The 14927-nt window shown below is 32.7% G+C and overlaps 1 pseudogene; it reads left to right on the plus strand.

Moving 5' to 3' along the window:
* The first annotated feature begins 12987 nt into the window (after positions 1-12987).
* LOC120200019 lies at positions 12988-14632 on the plus strand (annotated as a pseudogene).
* The last annotated feature ends 295 nt before the right edge of the window (positions 14633-14927 follow it).

Below are 14927 nucleotides of genomic sequence, written 5' to 3' on the forward strand. Positions count from 1 at the left end.
CCGTGGGGCCTGTGCCCCCGCACCCGAACCGTCATAATCGTAACCCCCACTACGAGACTTTCTTTTTAAGACAGATGATGTTCGCTTCGCTCACTCCGCTCCATCCTTTGTCCTCTTTACCGGTATATTTATGAGCCATACCTAACACGTTATGAAAATTTGTGATTCATGCATATATGTTTATTTGGTATGCTAATAGAATTAGTGAATAAGCTGAAAATATAAGTTAGTGAATAAGCTGAAAATATAAGCTAGTGAAATATGCCCAGATTTATGTTCTGAATAACAAGTATAGAAAATCACCATAAATTCTATACAAATAATTAGGGGATGATTTTTATGTCGTTGTATTTTTGTATCAGTATAGTTTTGTTGAGAACAAACATATACTTATTTCAAGAAGTACAAAAAAAAGATATAAAAATTTAATAGGTCAGAAAACATGGCAACAGATTTTGCTCAAATATGTTTCTATAAGTCAATTTTGAAAATTTACTATAAATTGTACAAGATGAACTAGAAAGAGTTCCTTATATGGTTATTCGAGTCTAGTTTCCATTAGTATAAAATGGAATAATTTTTAGGTGTGTAGATTAATATATAATAATATTTCTTTGATGGTAGCACAAACTGGTAGATTATGAAATAAAATTTATAATGTGGTAAACTATGCATGTTATGATACTCTTATGATATATGTTATCTTAGATTGTTTGAAATGAGTCAATTTTATTACATTGGCATGAAAATTATGATATTTATTATACAAAGAAATACAATATTTATATGTTTAAAAGAGAAAGTAATAATAAGTAAGTGCATTTATTTATTTAATTATTCTGATCACGAACGACTTATGATAAGTCAACCTTATATTATTTTAAAGTATGCTTTTATTTTCATTATGGATTATTCCCATAATATTTATATAAAGTTTTATGAATGATTTAGGGTTTGAATTGCTCCTCATGTTATGTTATGAAAAGTTGGATATGTTATGATATTGATATCTTTGATAACTCTATAACATATAATAATTAATGGAAAAGCCCATTGTATGTTGCATTAGAGTTGTAAGTACAATTGACATGCCATGAGATGCAATGATTATGATTATGATCTGGCAAATTTGTGTACATTATGTATGTCATTGTTGGTGCAAACGATACGGTTGCACTTGGAGTGCATCTTATGATAAGTTATGATTAGCACCGTGAAGTGTTTATTGCGCACAATCATCTGACTCACATATCTTGCATTCTCATAAATATGCATTGTGCTATGAATTTGAAAATAACATATAAATATGAAATTAAGTTATGAATTTGAAAATAAGTTATGAGTCCGAAAATAAGTTCTGAATCTGAGAATGAGTTTTGAAATGTGAAAGTGAAAGATGAAAATGATATATGAAAGTTTTGTATTGTATATGAATGAAAAATAATATGATATGACTATTATGTATGATATTGTTTATCATGGCTTTGATATGACTATTATGTAATATATTATTTATCATGGTTTTGATAAAATCATGAGATGATGAATTTCAGGTCCTTGACAAGGAATAATGGCTTGAATAAATCGGTTTGAATATTTAGTGAATTTATTGGAATTTAAGTTAATGTTTTAAATTGTTATGATATTATTAAGTTTTATATAAGTGAATATGTTGTTTAGATGTTGTTAAGTTGTTTATATTTATATCACTTTAGTTTGTTTATAATGTCTCGCTATGTGTATACTTAGCGTGTGATGATTTTCATGAGCAAGTAAAGTAAGGAGCTGAGTGGCCATCAAACAATAAAGAAAAGTCATAGGTATCAGTAATGACATCCTACTATTTTAAATTTTCTAGATGACATGTATACGAATAAGAAAAGTCTAAGATATGTTATTATGAATATAAAAACGAACTTAAGTTTTGTGTTTTAGATAAAAATTATATTTTGACAAAGTAAAGAAATATTTTAAATTAGACAGTAACTAAACAATTTATCTTATGATATAGAACAATATAGAACTGTCTAGTTGTTGCCTAAAACTAATATTGATTTGGAGGCTTAAATACTACAATATGATTTTATGAGATTACATTATTTATTGAAATGATTAAATTGGATAAAATTTAAAAGTTACATAGAAATATTCTAAACGTATCCATGTACATATATGGGTTAAGGGAGTTACAGATACACTATAATTAATTAATGATTTACATAAAAATGAATAAAGTTTGGTTTGGTTAATATTTCAAAAAAATTGATTCGATTGACGATTAAAGAAAAAAGTTTGGTTAATTCGGTTAATGGTATATGTGGTTGAATTAACTATTTGAACACCGTTAATTTTAATTACTAGTATTTTATTAACATAATACTAAATTGTTATTTTAATATTAAATATATAAATTAATATTACTCATTATTAATAATTTAATAATACTATATTTATACAAATAATAGATACTATTAATTATATTAATAGTTTATTATATATTACTAAATTAAAAATATAATATCATATATTATTACAACATATTTGAGTAAATATTATTATAATATTAAAAAACAATATTATTAAAATTATATTATATGTATATTAAATATTTTAATAAGTAATATTTTTATTAAAATATTATTAAAATATTAAATAAATAAAATAATATTTTTTGAGTGCTTATACTCTGAAACGAAAAGCTAGGGAAGTGTTTTACGAAAAATTAGATGGTAAAATATTTCACAGAAAATACAAAGGAAATAAAAAAAATGAATTACATTGAAAAAATCAATTACAACTATTAAATACTGGAATGTTTTACATAAAATCAATTATAACTATTAAACAGTGGAAAATATTTTTCAACTATCAAACACAGGAAAATGAGGAAAACATTTTCCAAAAAATATTTTTCAACTATCAAACACATATTTACCCAAAAAATATAGACTAATTATTTTATGATGATAAATAATATATAATTATTTATTTATTATATGGGTAAAGTAAACAAATGGTCCCCGAGTATAATATAATATTTTATTAAGTTCCTAGACTATTAAAATTTTCAAAATGATCCTCTAACTATGGAGTGTTGCTTTGTTTAGTCCATCGACTATTAAAAATTATAAAATGAACACTCAACTATTCATATGTTTCAAACACGTCATTTTTCATTAAAAATTTGACAACATTTTGAGCTAAGCGTTAACTTTCTGACAATGATATATTAAAATCTGGTCCCAGAATCTCAAACGACCATCATATCACAATCATCATGTTAATGTCAAGCTCAGACGACCAACAAATTTTTAACAAAAAAGGATGAGTTTGGAACATAATGAGTAGTTGGATGACCATTTTTTAACTTTTAATAGTTAATGACTCAACAAAGTAATACTCTATAGTCGGAAGACTATTCTATAATTTTTAATAATCAAATGATTTAATAAAATGATATCCTATAGTCGGAGGACCATTTGTGTACTTCAACCTTATTATATATACCACATCCATATAATTCAAAAACCACATAAATCCTAAACATGAACCATAAATAGTACCCAAAGAATAAAAAAATCAGTTTAAACTTTACTCAAATAAATTTATGAAGAAAAATGTACTTATTTTTGGACGTAACTACATCGGGTCGGCTATGGCCAGCAACGATATATACTTGGTCCCCAGTTATGTTAAAAATGAACTTGTTTAGTCAATTACATTGCAAGTCATTTACGCACATAAAATAATAAAAATAAAGATTTCATCGTCGTCAGTGGATGTATCATCTAATTGTTCCACATTGATAACTACATATGTAGCTTCAGTTTGAAAAAAGTTTAATAGGGCTGCTAGACCTATTATGACAAGGAGGAAGATATAATATGTCAAGGAAAAAGGAAAGAATCTCTTGTTCTTTAAGTAGTGAATTTCTTTATACCCAATTTGGAACAATGAACAGACAATTAGTTTTAAAGCAACTCTTCAATTTCATCAAGTGATTTTAAAATATATTAATAAGCTTACGAAAATGAAGTCTCCTCAGTTTTCCTTGTTAATCCCTCTTGTTTTGGCTGTTCTCTTCTCGTTTTCAATGGCAGTATTCCCTCATCAAAAATTTCTCCATTGCCTTTCCCTTCGTTCAAATGATTCTGCTTCCAGCTCCATTTCCAGTGTGATCTTCACAGGAACAGATTCTTCCTAAAGGTTATGGAATCTAAGCTTCAATACAACGGATACTCAAAACCTTTGGTCATTGTAACACCAACGCAAATATCACACATACAAGCCACTATTTATTGTTCCAGAAAACATGGGTTGCAAACGAGAACCAGAAGTGGCTGCCATGATTACGAAGGTGTTTAGTTTGTCGCTAAAGTCCCATTCGTCGTCATCAACTTGGTTTACTTCCGATCGGTTGATGCCAACATAGAAAATAAAGTTGCATGGGTTCAATCCGGTGCCACGCTCGGTGAACTTTATTATAGAATTGCAGAGAAGAGTAGAACTCTTACCTTCCCAGCTGCCTTTATCCATACAATTGGCGTTGGTGGCTATATTAGCGGAGGAGGTGTCGGGTTACTACTCAGAAAATACGGTACTACCGGTGACAATGTGGTGGATGCTCAGTTCATTGACGTTAATGGAAGGATTCTTGACAGAAAACCATGGGGAAAGACTTGTTTTGGCGATTAGAGGCGGTGGTGGCGGAAGCTTTAGGATCGTCCTGGCATGGAAAATAAGTTTGTCCCCGTTCCAGCAACTGTGACATCGTTTTCAGTCAGTCGGACCCTCGAGCAACCGAGCTCATGCATTGATGGCAGTACATTGCTCATGATCTTCCTGATGAAGTGTACCCAACCGTCTAACTAAGAGGCATTGATTCAACTCAAGGGGGAGGAAAACAGTTCTAGCGGCCTTTAATTCATTGTTTCTCGGCACAATTGACGAGCTTCTTCCACTAATGGAGCAAAGTTTTCCCGAGCTTGGACTGACAAGACAAAATTACACTGAAATGAGTTTCGTCGAAGCCATTATCATAAACAACGGAATCCAAAACCACCCTTGGAGATTCTGCTTAATACGACAGCCAGGGTCCCCATTGTCAGCCCAGCCTACAAAGTCAAAGCCGATTTCGTGAAGGAACCCATCTCTGAAACTGGATTGAACGGCTAGGTTTCTCGACTCACCGACGATGCTTCCGCAATGACCATTCCTAGTCTTCGCTTCATACGGCGGAATCATGGATTGGATTCCTGAATGCGACACCATTTCCGCATAGAGCAGAAAATTTATACCACATCTTTTACGACGTGGGTTGGCAAGAAGAAGACAACATACACTCCCAAAGATACCTCGACTGGGCTCGATGGACTTATGATTATATGACTCCTTTCATTTCGAAATCTCCACGAGCATCTTATATTAACTTTCGATATCTCGACATTGGCTCCAACAATATAGGTCACACAAGCTATGCACAAGCCAGAATTTGGGGTCGGAAGTATTTCAAGAAAAACTTCATGAAATTAGCACGTGTGAAGACTAGGATCGATCCAAAAAAAATCTTCAAGCATGAACAAAGCATCCCTCCTCTCTACTAGTAAAATAAAGAGTTGGGAGAAGTTTATTTCTTAGTATTATGCACCAATAAATTACCTATTCTTTGTAACAGTTTGGAGTAGGTTTCGTGTATCACATTGAAATTCTTGTATTACAAACAATTACTAAATTGGTTCTTGTCATGGATGAATTACTGGTCAGAATATTGATGCGAACTATACTATGGCTGCAAATTTTATAGGTCAATTTACCAAGTACACAGTAAAAATTGGTTTGATCTTTTTGTTTTTGAAGAAAAAGAATTCTAATTAATTATATATATATATATGTGACAAGCATCGTAATTATCAAATAAATGAATTTTTTTCTAAGATAAGTAAGTTATAAACGTAGAATAGGGAAGAAAGGGTCGGTCCATAGGTATTCGGAAATTTCTTATTTAAATTTGATTTGATGTTAACCAAGAAACTTGTAAAACAAAAGAATAAAAAAGAGGAGGTTTTGAATAATCAAGTAACTAAATAAATAAAACAAAATGAAAGCAATAAAAATAAGAAAAGTAAATTGTAGATAATTAATTAAGATGAGAGATAACCCTAGATTTGTTTTGCCTCAATCCGTCTTGATCACTTAAATAAGTTTTATTTCGGATACTTGCCGGTTACAATCTACAAAGCCTAACACTTGTCAATCATTGGAATTTAGCCCTTGTTTGGATTGACAGCGCCTATCGATGTTAACACCAATGATGGTTTAGGAACTGAAAAAGCCCATGCTCGGATTATGTTGTCTCGATGAGAATCGAACCCGATCTTGATTTCCCTTAGCGAACCACCGTTAAGTTTGTTCTTAAGAAATTAAATTTGCTACAAGCCAATTCTCCTCCCCAACTGTAGATCACAATGTCAATCAAGCCAATGTGCACTCTTTGGATCGAAGATATTGAGATGTTTAAAGAAAACGACGATTGCCTCTCATTGTTTGTCGAAATTCAGGAAAGAATATGAATATATGAAGCGCTTTTGCAATTCTCATGTGATCGGATCGAGTCGTTGCTCAGCTATCGGTTAAAAAAAGTTTAGCTAAGCATGATGGAAATCATAAGAAAGAAAATAAAATAAAGATGAATAAGAAAAATAATCTTTATAAAAATCTCAAAGCTAATTAAAGCCAATAAAACAGTACATCTGGCAAGCTTCACCCTAATTAATAGTAACTCTTAAAAACATTAAAACACTTAATCCCTAATTAATAGTAAATTAAAAGTCTTAATAAATAAGTAATTAAAATCCTGATTAAAATCCTAAGAAAACTAGAATCCTACTTAATTAAATAATAAAAAATTTTAATTTAATTACAACTTTTAATTCCTAAAGAATTGTGGTTTGCTCAACTACTCCCAGAAAATAGAGAATTTTATTTAATTTGCCTTTTAATTGTTGTATCTTGGTGTAACACCCTAAATTAGTACAACACACAGTCAACCGATTAGGATGCTACATGGAACCACTGAAGTGACTGACCAAATTTTTTCTCATTTCTTTTACTTTAAAACGACCATTTTACTAATATTTTTCATAATAAAATCAACCATAAATATACTTGAAAACTTTACATCGGGGAAGTTCCCAAAATAAATATTTACATTCAAAACATATACATACCAACTCTTAAGTAAGTTTAAGACTCAACTTTACAACAATATTTTTAAATATTCATGCCCTTCAAAAACTTGAGACGTGCTCTGATCTGCTCTATGATCTGGACCTTGGTCGCTCTAAGGCTTCCTCAAATGCTCCACCTAATCTGCATAAGGAAATAAATTCCAAACGATGAGCTAATTAGCTCAGTGCCACACTAATAACTAAAGCATACTAAAAGTGTATCACTGAAGGGGTCAATCTATCAAATCTACTGCATTAGTGAGTATACTTACATACTCACTCTCTACTCTATTGTAGACATCGTGGTGCAGCTGAGGTTCTGCATCTCGGAGCTCCACACACCCCTCTAGTCTACCAAGGATAATTGCTCGGAATCTCTGCATCATTCAACACCTTCAACTAACTCACCCCTTGCGAGTGTCGGACATTGGCCCTAGTTAGTCAACTTAAAGTGCTTTGCTCACTCCCTAAGGATATTCAGACTAATTCTATACTTTTGGTACTGCTAGCTTTTCTAAAGGAACTCGGATGTCTTGATCGTTTCCCGAGCATTTAAACAAAGCTAATCTTATTTCACCATACTTTATCTCGTTTCTACATTTGAATTAAGCATTATTATTGTTCTCACTTTTAGTCTTATTTGGAAGAAATTAAAAGCCTTTGGGAAACCTCACTTGCCTCTATAATTCATCTCAATTTAAAGCCCAAAACATAACATTGGTACCGATACTAGCCTTACAGTATCGATACCCTCTTTTAAGTATCGATACCCTACCCAAGTATCGATACCTCAATATTGATTTGCCTTGAAATAAAATGGGGAGTATCGATACTGGGACCTTGGGTATCGATACTCCCTAGAGAACCGATACCAAAATGGCATTCTGGAATCCCAATCTCAATACTGAACCCTCAGTATCGATGCTCCTTTAAGGGGTATCAATACTGCTCTTTAACAATTCTCAATTTTATGCCTAAAAGATGAACAATATCGATACTCACCCTTAAACATGTCTTATTTAGGCACGAATTAGTTCCTTAAACTCCCTAATTTTACTATTTTGAGGTTTCTCAATTGTTATTAAGTCTTATGTGAATCATAAGGGTCATAAATAAGGCTTTAAACATGCTAAAATAACTTTAATAAGAATCTACCATTAAAACTTACTTAGCATGTTTCAAACTCAACTTTCTATCTATAACTCATTTATAATGATCCAGAACTGGTATGAGGAAGCTGTGAGTGTGTTACCTGATTTCCGTAAAGCCTTTCCCAAAATCAACTATGAGACACTTATTCTTTACTCATTGCCTTTGAACTTTCTCCAACCTTCTTAGTTAAACAAAGGCAAGAAAAAGGGTTTACTAACTCATTTAAGACTTAAAACAAGGTTAAGGATACTCCAAACAACTCAAATTTACTAGAATAAACTTGGATCCTTTAATTACCTTAACCTTTCTTAAAAACTCATTTTTGAAACCATGCTAAACATTTAAAATTTAGGGCTTGAATTAAAGCTTGAGGGATGGAGATTAAGCGTTTGGTTCGCTGGAATGTTTATGAGGGAATTGGAATCTGTGAAGGAATTGGAATCTATAGGAATTGGAATCAAATTCTATATTCTGTTTGGTTGGCAGGAAATGGAATTGGAATCCAATTCCATATTCTGTTTGGTTCACAGACATGTCAGATGAATTTGATTTCAGTAATGTAAAATGACAGAATTGCCCTTCTTGTTTTTTTTGCTTTATTTTAGTTTATTTTACAACTTACATGTAGTAATATATTATAAAAAATTAAAAAATATTAAATTTTTTTTATTGATTGATTATTTATTTCAATAAATTATAAAAATCATGCTAATAAACATTATAAGTTAAATCATCGCAATCAAAATATGTTAATAAGTTACCAAAAGATAGAGCAATATTTCGATACATTCTAATCGGAGTATGTTAATTAGTTACCAAAAAATATACCAAAAATTATTTTTATTTGATATATCAATTAGAAACTTGACCCAAAACGACTCAAAATAATAAAAAAATTATTTTTATTCAATAAAAACATTGACTTAATTGAAAAAAATTATATATAGAGGGATATTATTGTAATTATTCCTAAATATATAAGGTAAAATTATATATTTTTTCGGGTCGGTCCGTTTTTTTCACCCTGAACCCGACCCGAATATCACACATAAAAAAACCCGACCCGACTCGACCCAAATATCACACTTAAAAAACCCAACCCGACCCGAATAAAATAAAGTTTCATTCGACCCGACCCGAAATAATAAAAAAATATTTTTATTTAATAAAAATAGTGACTTAATCCTACCCGACCCGAATTATATATATTTTCGGGTCGATCCGTTTTTTTTCACCCTAAACCCGACCCGAATATCACACTTAAAAAAATCTGACCCGACCTGAATATCACACTTAAAAAACCCGACTCGACCCGAAATAATAAAAAATATTTTTATTTAATAAAAACAGTGACTTAATCCGACCCGACCCGAATTATATATATTTTCGGGTCGGTCCTATTTTTTTACCCTAAACCCGAACCCGACCCGAATATCACACTTAAAAAAACCTGACCCGACTCGACCTGAATATCACACTTAAAAAACCCGACCCGAACAAAATAAAGTTTTATCCGACCCGACCCGAATATATGAATTAGAAATCCAACCCGACCCGACCCGAAATAATAAAAAAATATTTTTATTTAATAAAAACAGTGACTTAATCCGACCCGACCTGAATTATATATATTTTCGGGTCAATCCGGGTTTTTTTCACTCTAAACCCGAACCCGAGCTGAATATCACACTTAAAAAACCCGATCCGACCCGACCAAAATAAAGTTTCATCCCACCCGACCTGAATATATGAATTAGAAACCCGACCCGACCCGAAATAATAAAAAAATATTTTTATTCAATATATGAATAAGTTACCAAAGGATTGATGGGGGTAGTATGGTCAAATTTCAATTCCCTCCAACAAGGGAATTGAATTCCATCCATTTTTGGATGGAATTCACTTTCCCTCATTTGATGGAATTGAATTTCATCAGGGATTCCAATTCCCTTGAAAAACTTTAACCAAACATGGGAAAGTGGTGGAATTGGATTCGAATTCGCTCTTACCTTGATTGACTCTAACTTGGGATTAAAAAAGCTTCTACCTTTTTGCTTGCTTTAGGAGTGAAAAAGAAGATTGAAGAGTATAGAAAATGGAAGAGTGTTTGGGAAGTTTGGTTCACGTAAAATCCTTCTATAATAAGGGGTTTTTATCCTTTAAAACAAGCTATGGTTAAACTACACTTTTGGTCCCTCTCCTTTTAATTCTAACTTAAAACCATCATTAATCGTTAATTCTTGGGTCAAACTTAAGCTCAATACCCTTTTGACTCAGTCCAAACTAATCTAGGAGATCTAATGGGCTCGACTTATGGGTCTCGGGTTGATCCAAACTATTGATCCAAAATTTGGGGTATTACACTTGGAAAATAAAGTCGTATACAGATTCAAATGTAAATAACCCAAATTAACACTATAAAAGAAGTAAGACAAATTAATTAATAACAAAATAAAACACTTATTAATATGAAAATTAGCCACATAAATCTGTTCGAGAGATTTGTACTAGGGGACACCCACAAGCTAACCTGCTTTCTAGGAAAACTAGCAGTCTCCAAGCACGTTAATTAATTTGTATTCTATATTTGAATATTGTACTTAAAATACTCGATTCAAATGTTGGATGGTGGGTCAACTTAGCGATGTATCTAACCTGATAGATAAACAAAAGTTTCAAATAATTTTATTAATTTTTTAAATGAATATTTAAATGAGTACTATAACCGAACAGGTCTGTAATGGTTTTTTTCCCTATAACGACGTTTTAAAACGCCACTAAAATCTTCCCAGCGTAATATATTTTGCAACTTGCATGTTGATTAAAATCTACACCCAATCATTAAAAAATGTTTTAAACTTTATTATTTTTAAAGTAATATTGATTAATGAATAAGTCTACTTGTGTTATAAATGCACTCACGATGAATAAGAAATCAACAAATTTAAGTAAAACAGTGGCAAATTCAAGTAAAGAAAATAAGAAATTCCAAGAAAATCAACATTTTTGAATAGACAGAGACATCATTTTCATGACCTATTAAGCTAGTTAACGTGTATGAGCGAAATTCCTTCATGTTTACTATAATTTTGTTTTTTAATTTTGAAAGACATGTTATCTTTTAATTTACTTTTTTAATTAATTATTGGTATTTAATTTGTCGAATGACTAATTTAGATTGGATTTTACAAAAGTCCATTATGAGAGCGATTATCCAGACTCAATTTGTTTTATTCGCAATTCAAAAACTTAACATTGCTTAAGGAATATAGTGTCTAATCCCACTAAATCATCCGGTTGTAAAATTTATAAAATTATTTTTGGTGTTTTATTTGTTTTATGTAAATTATTTTTAGCACGGACCAAATGATATCAGTTGTTAAAGGGATGGTTGTTATCTCTAGAGGCTTCGAGTTCGAGCACCAACGACGGTTGAAAATCTTCAAGACAAATTCTGCCACTTTTAATCACCATCACTACAACAAATCAGGTTTTTAACGGCGATTTTAAGCGCCGTTAAAACCTTCCCGGCACTAGTAAAAGCGCCAGTATAGCTGGCGCCGCAATAGTTAGTGGCGTTTGTAAACAAAAAATACAGCAAAAGGTCAATATCTATAGCGACATTTTCGATACAAACGCCGCAAAAGGTCAAGCTTTGTAGCGGCATTTTAGAAACAAACACCGCTGATTACCTTGTTTGTAGTGGCCTTTATTTTCTCAAACACTGCTATATGCTATAATATATAACGGCGTTTGTAATAAAAAAAAATGCCGCAAATATGTAAGTCTTTAGTGATGTTTTCTTCACAAAACGTTGCTATGTTTAATTTATTTTGCATATATTATTGTCTACTCTATATGACCTAAATTTAATATCAAGTAACATTATCTACTTAACAACAAGCTTAAAATTTAATTACGACACAAATTATGAAGAAAAATAACGTACTTAACAATAAAATAAATTAAAGTTGACATTAAAATTACATGTAATTTAGTTTAAGATTGTTCACTAGAATTTAGTCTAGGTTATTTCTCTTTCAATTAAAAAACATTGTCACTAAAATAAACACTAAAATAAATTTAAAAAAAACACATTCTTCTGACTTGCATAAACGTGGATCACATCAGGCCACTTTAGTATCAAACAGAGAGTTTGACTATAGTTAGGGTTCCCAGTCAGCAATTACTTTTTCTACGTTTAGTTAACATAAAAGAACGAAATTTTATATGAACGCAATTCTAGCAGTAGAATTCTCGGCCATGGCTTATATATTTCAAACTTTGATGTTTTACAAAGTCATGGCAGGTAGCTTTGATTATTGCAGTCCGTTTTTATCATCTTCCTAGCCGACACAATTGAATATACAATTAAAAAAATTTATATAGATTAATGGCGGCATTTAGCCGAACGGTTTGAATCGGAAAGTTTCATGTATGAAAGATTTTAAAACCATATATGAAAGCAACAACTTCATCTAGAGGGTTTTCAATTTAAAATATTTGATGAACATCAATAATTTATTATCACTGCTCTCTGCAAATCCATACTATAAATGTGCTTTCTCGTTTGATTTGAATACCCAAAGAATACAAATAAGCTTAAGAAATGAAGTCCCCGCAGTTTTCGATACTAATCCCTCTTGTTTGGCTGCTCTCTTCTTGTTTTCATCGGCAGCTTTGCCTCATGAAAATTTTCTCCACTGCCTTTCCCTTCGTTCAAATGATTCTTCTTCCATTTCCAGAGTGATCTTCACACGAACAAGTTCTTCCTATGACTCTGTTTTGGAAGGTAGGTTATGGAATCTCAGGTTCAACACAACGGATACCCCAAAACCTTTGGTCATTGTAACCCCAAGGCAGATATCCCACGTTCAAGCCACGATTTACTGTTCCAGAAAGCATGGGTTGCAAACAAGAACTAGAAGCGGCGGCCATGATTACGAAGGTCTTTCGTTTGTCTCCAGAGTCCCATTCGTCGTCATCGACTTGGTTAACTTCCGATCAGTGGATGTCGACGTAGAAAATAAAGTTGCATGGGTTCAATCCGGTGCCACGCTCGGTGAACTTTACTATAGAATTGCAGGGAAGAGTAGAACTCTATCCTTCCCAGCTGCTTTTATCCATACAATTGGCGTCGGTGGCCATATTAGTGGTGGAGGTGTCGGGTTACTAATTAGAAAATACGGCACTGCCGGTGACAATGTGGTGGATGCTCAGTTGATCGATGTTAACGGAAGGATTCTTGACAGAAAAACCATGGGGGAAGATTTGTTCTGGGCGATTCGAGGCGGCGGTGGCGGAAGCTTTGGGATAGTCCTGATGTGGAAAATAAGTCTTGTTCCCGTTCCGGAAACCGTGACATCATTTTCCGTCACCCGGACCCTCGAGCAAAATGCAACCCAACTCGTTCATCGATGGCAATACATTGCTCATGATCTCCCCGATGATGTGTATCCTTCCATTATACTAAGAAGCATCAATTCAACTCAAGACGGGAGGAAAACAGTTCTAGCGGCCTTTAATTCATTGTTTCTCGGCACAATTGACGAGCTTCTTCCACTAATGGAGCAAAGATTTCCCGAGCTTGGACTGACAAGACAAAATTGCACTGAAATGAGTTTCGTCGAAGCCATTATCTTAAACAACGGAATCCAAAACCAACCCTTGGAGATTCTGCTTAATGCGACTGCCAGGGTCCCCATTGTCAGCCCAGCCTACAAAGTCAGAGCCGATTTCGTAAAGGAACCCATCTCTGAAACCGGACTGAACGGCTTGTTTTCTCGACTCACCGACGATGCTGCCGCAATGACCATCCTAGTCTTCGCCGCATACGGCGGAATCATGGATCGGATTCCTGAGAATGCGACACCATTTCCGCATAGAGCAGGAACTTTATACCACATCTTTTACGACGTGGGTTGGCAAGAAGAAGACAGCATACACTCCCAAAGATACCTCGACTGGGCTCGAAGGACTTATGATTATATGACTCCTTTCGTTTCGAAATCTCCACGAGCAGCTTATATCAACTTTCGGGATCTCGACATTGGCTCCAATAATATAGGTTATACGAGCTATGCACAAGCCAGGATTTGGGGTCGGAAATATTTCAAGAAAAACTTTGATAGATTGGTGCAGGTAAAGACAGAGATCGATCCAGAAAATTTCTTCAAGCATGAACAAAGCATCCCTCCTTTGCGAAAGGTTCATTAAGGAAATCAAGTGCAATAAAAGGTCTACTTACAAATAAGATTGCTAAATAAAGATTTTTGTGGGAGTTTCTCTCTCAATCTGTATTTGATACTCCAAATTTAATGCAAATTGAATAAAGTTCAAAAGTGATTTGTGCTTTATGCCTTAATTTAATTCTATTGCAAGTCATCTTCCCAAAACAAGAATATTCAACTTCTATTCGGACTAGAGTACTTCACCAATTCTATTGCAAAAGTCAATTTACTAGCAAACTTTGGAACCAAATTTAATAGTTTCTTTGACCGAGTTCTAACCTAATATATTTATTATAGTTTATGTTCAAACATACATTAT

The sequence above is a fragment of the Hibiscus syriacus genome, unplaced genomic scaffold (genome assembly GCF_006381635.1).
Source record: "Hibiscus syriacus cultivar Baekdansim isolate YM2019G1 unplaced genomic scaffold, ASM638163v2 tig00005929_pilon, whole genome shotgun sequence".
Classification (NCBI taxonomy): Eukaryota; Viridiplantae; Streptophyta; class Magnoliopsida; order Malvales; family Malvaceae; genus Hibiscus; species Hibiscus syriacus.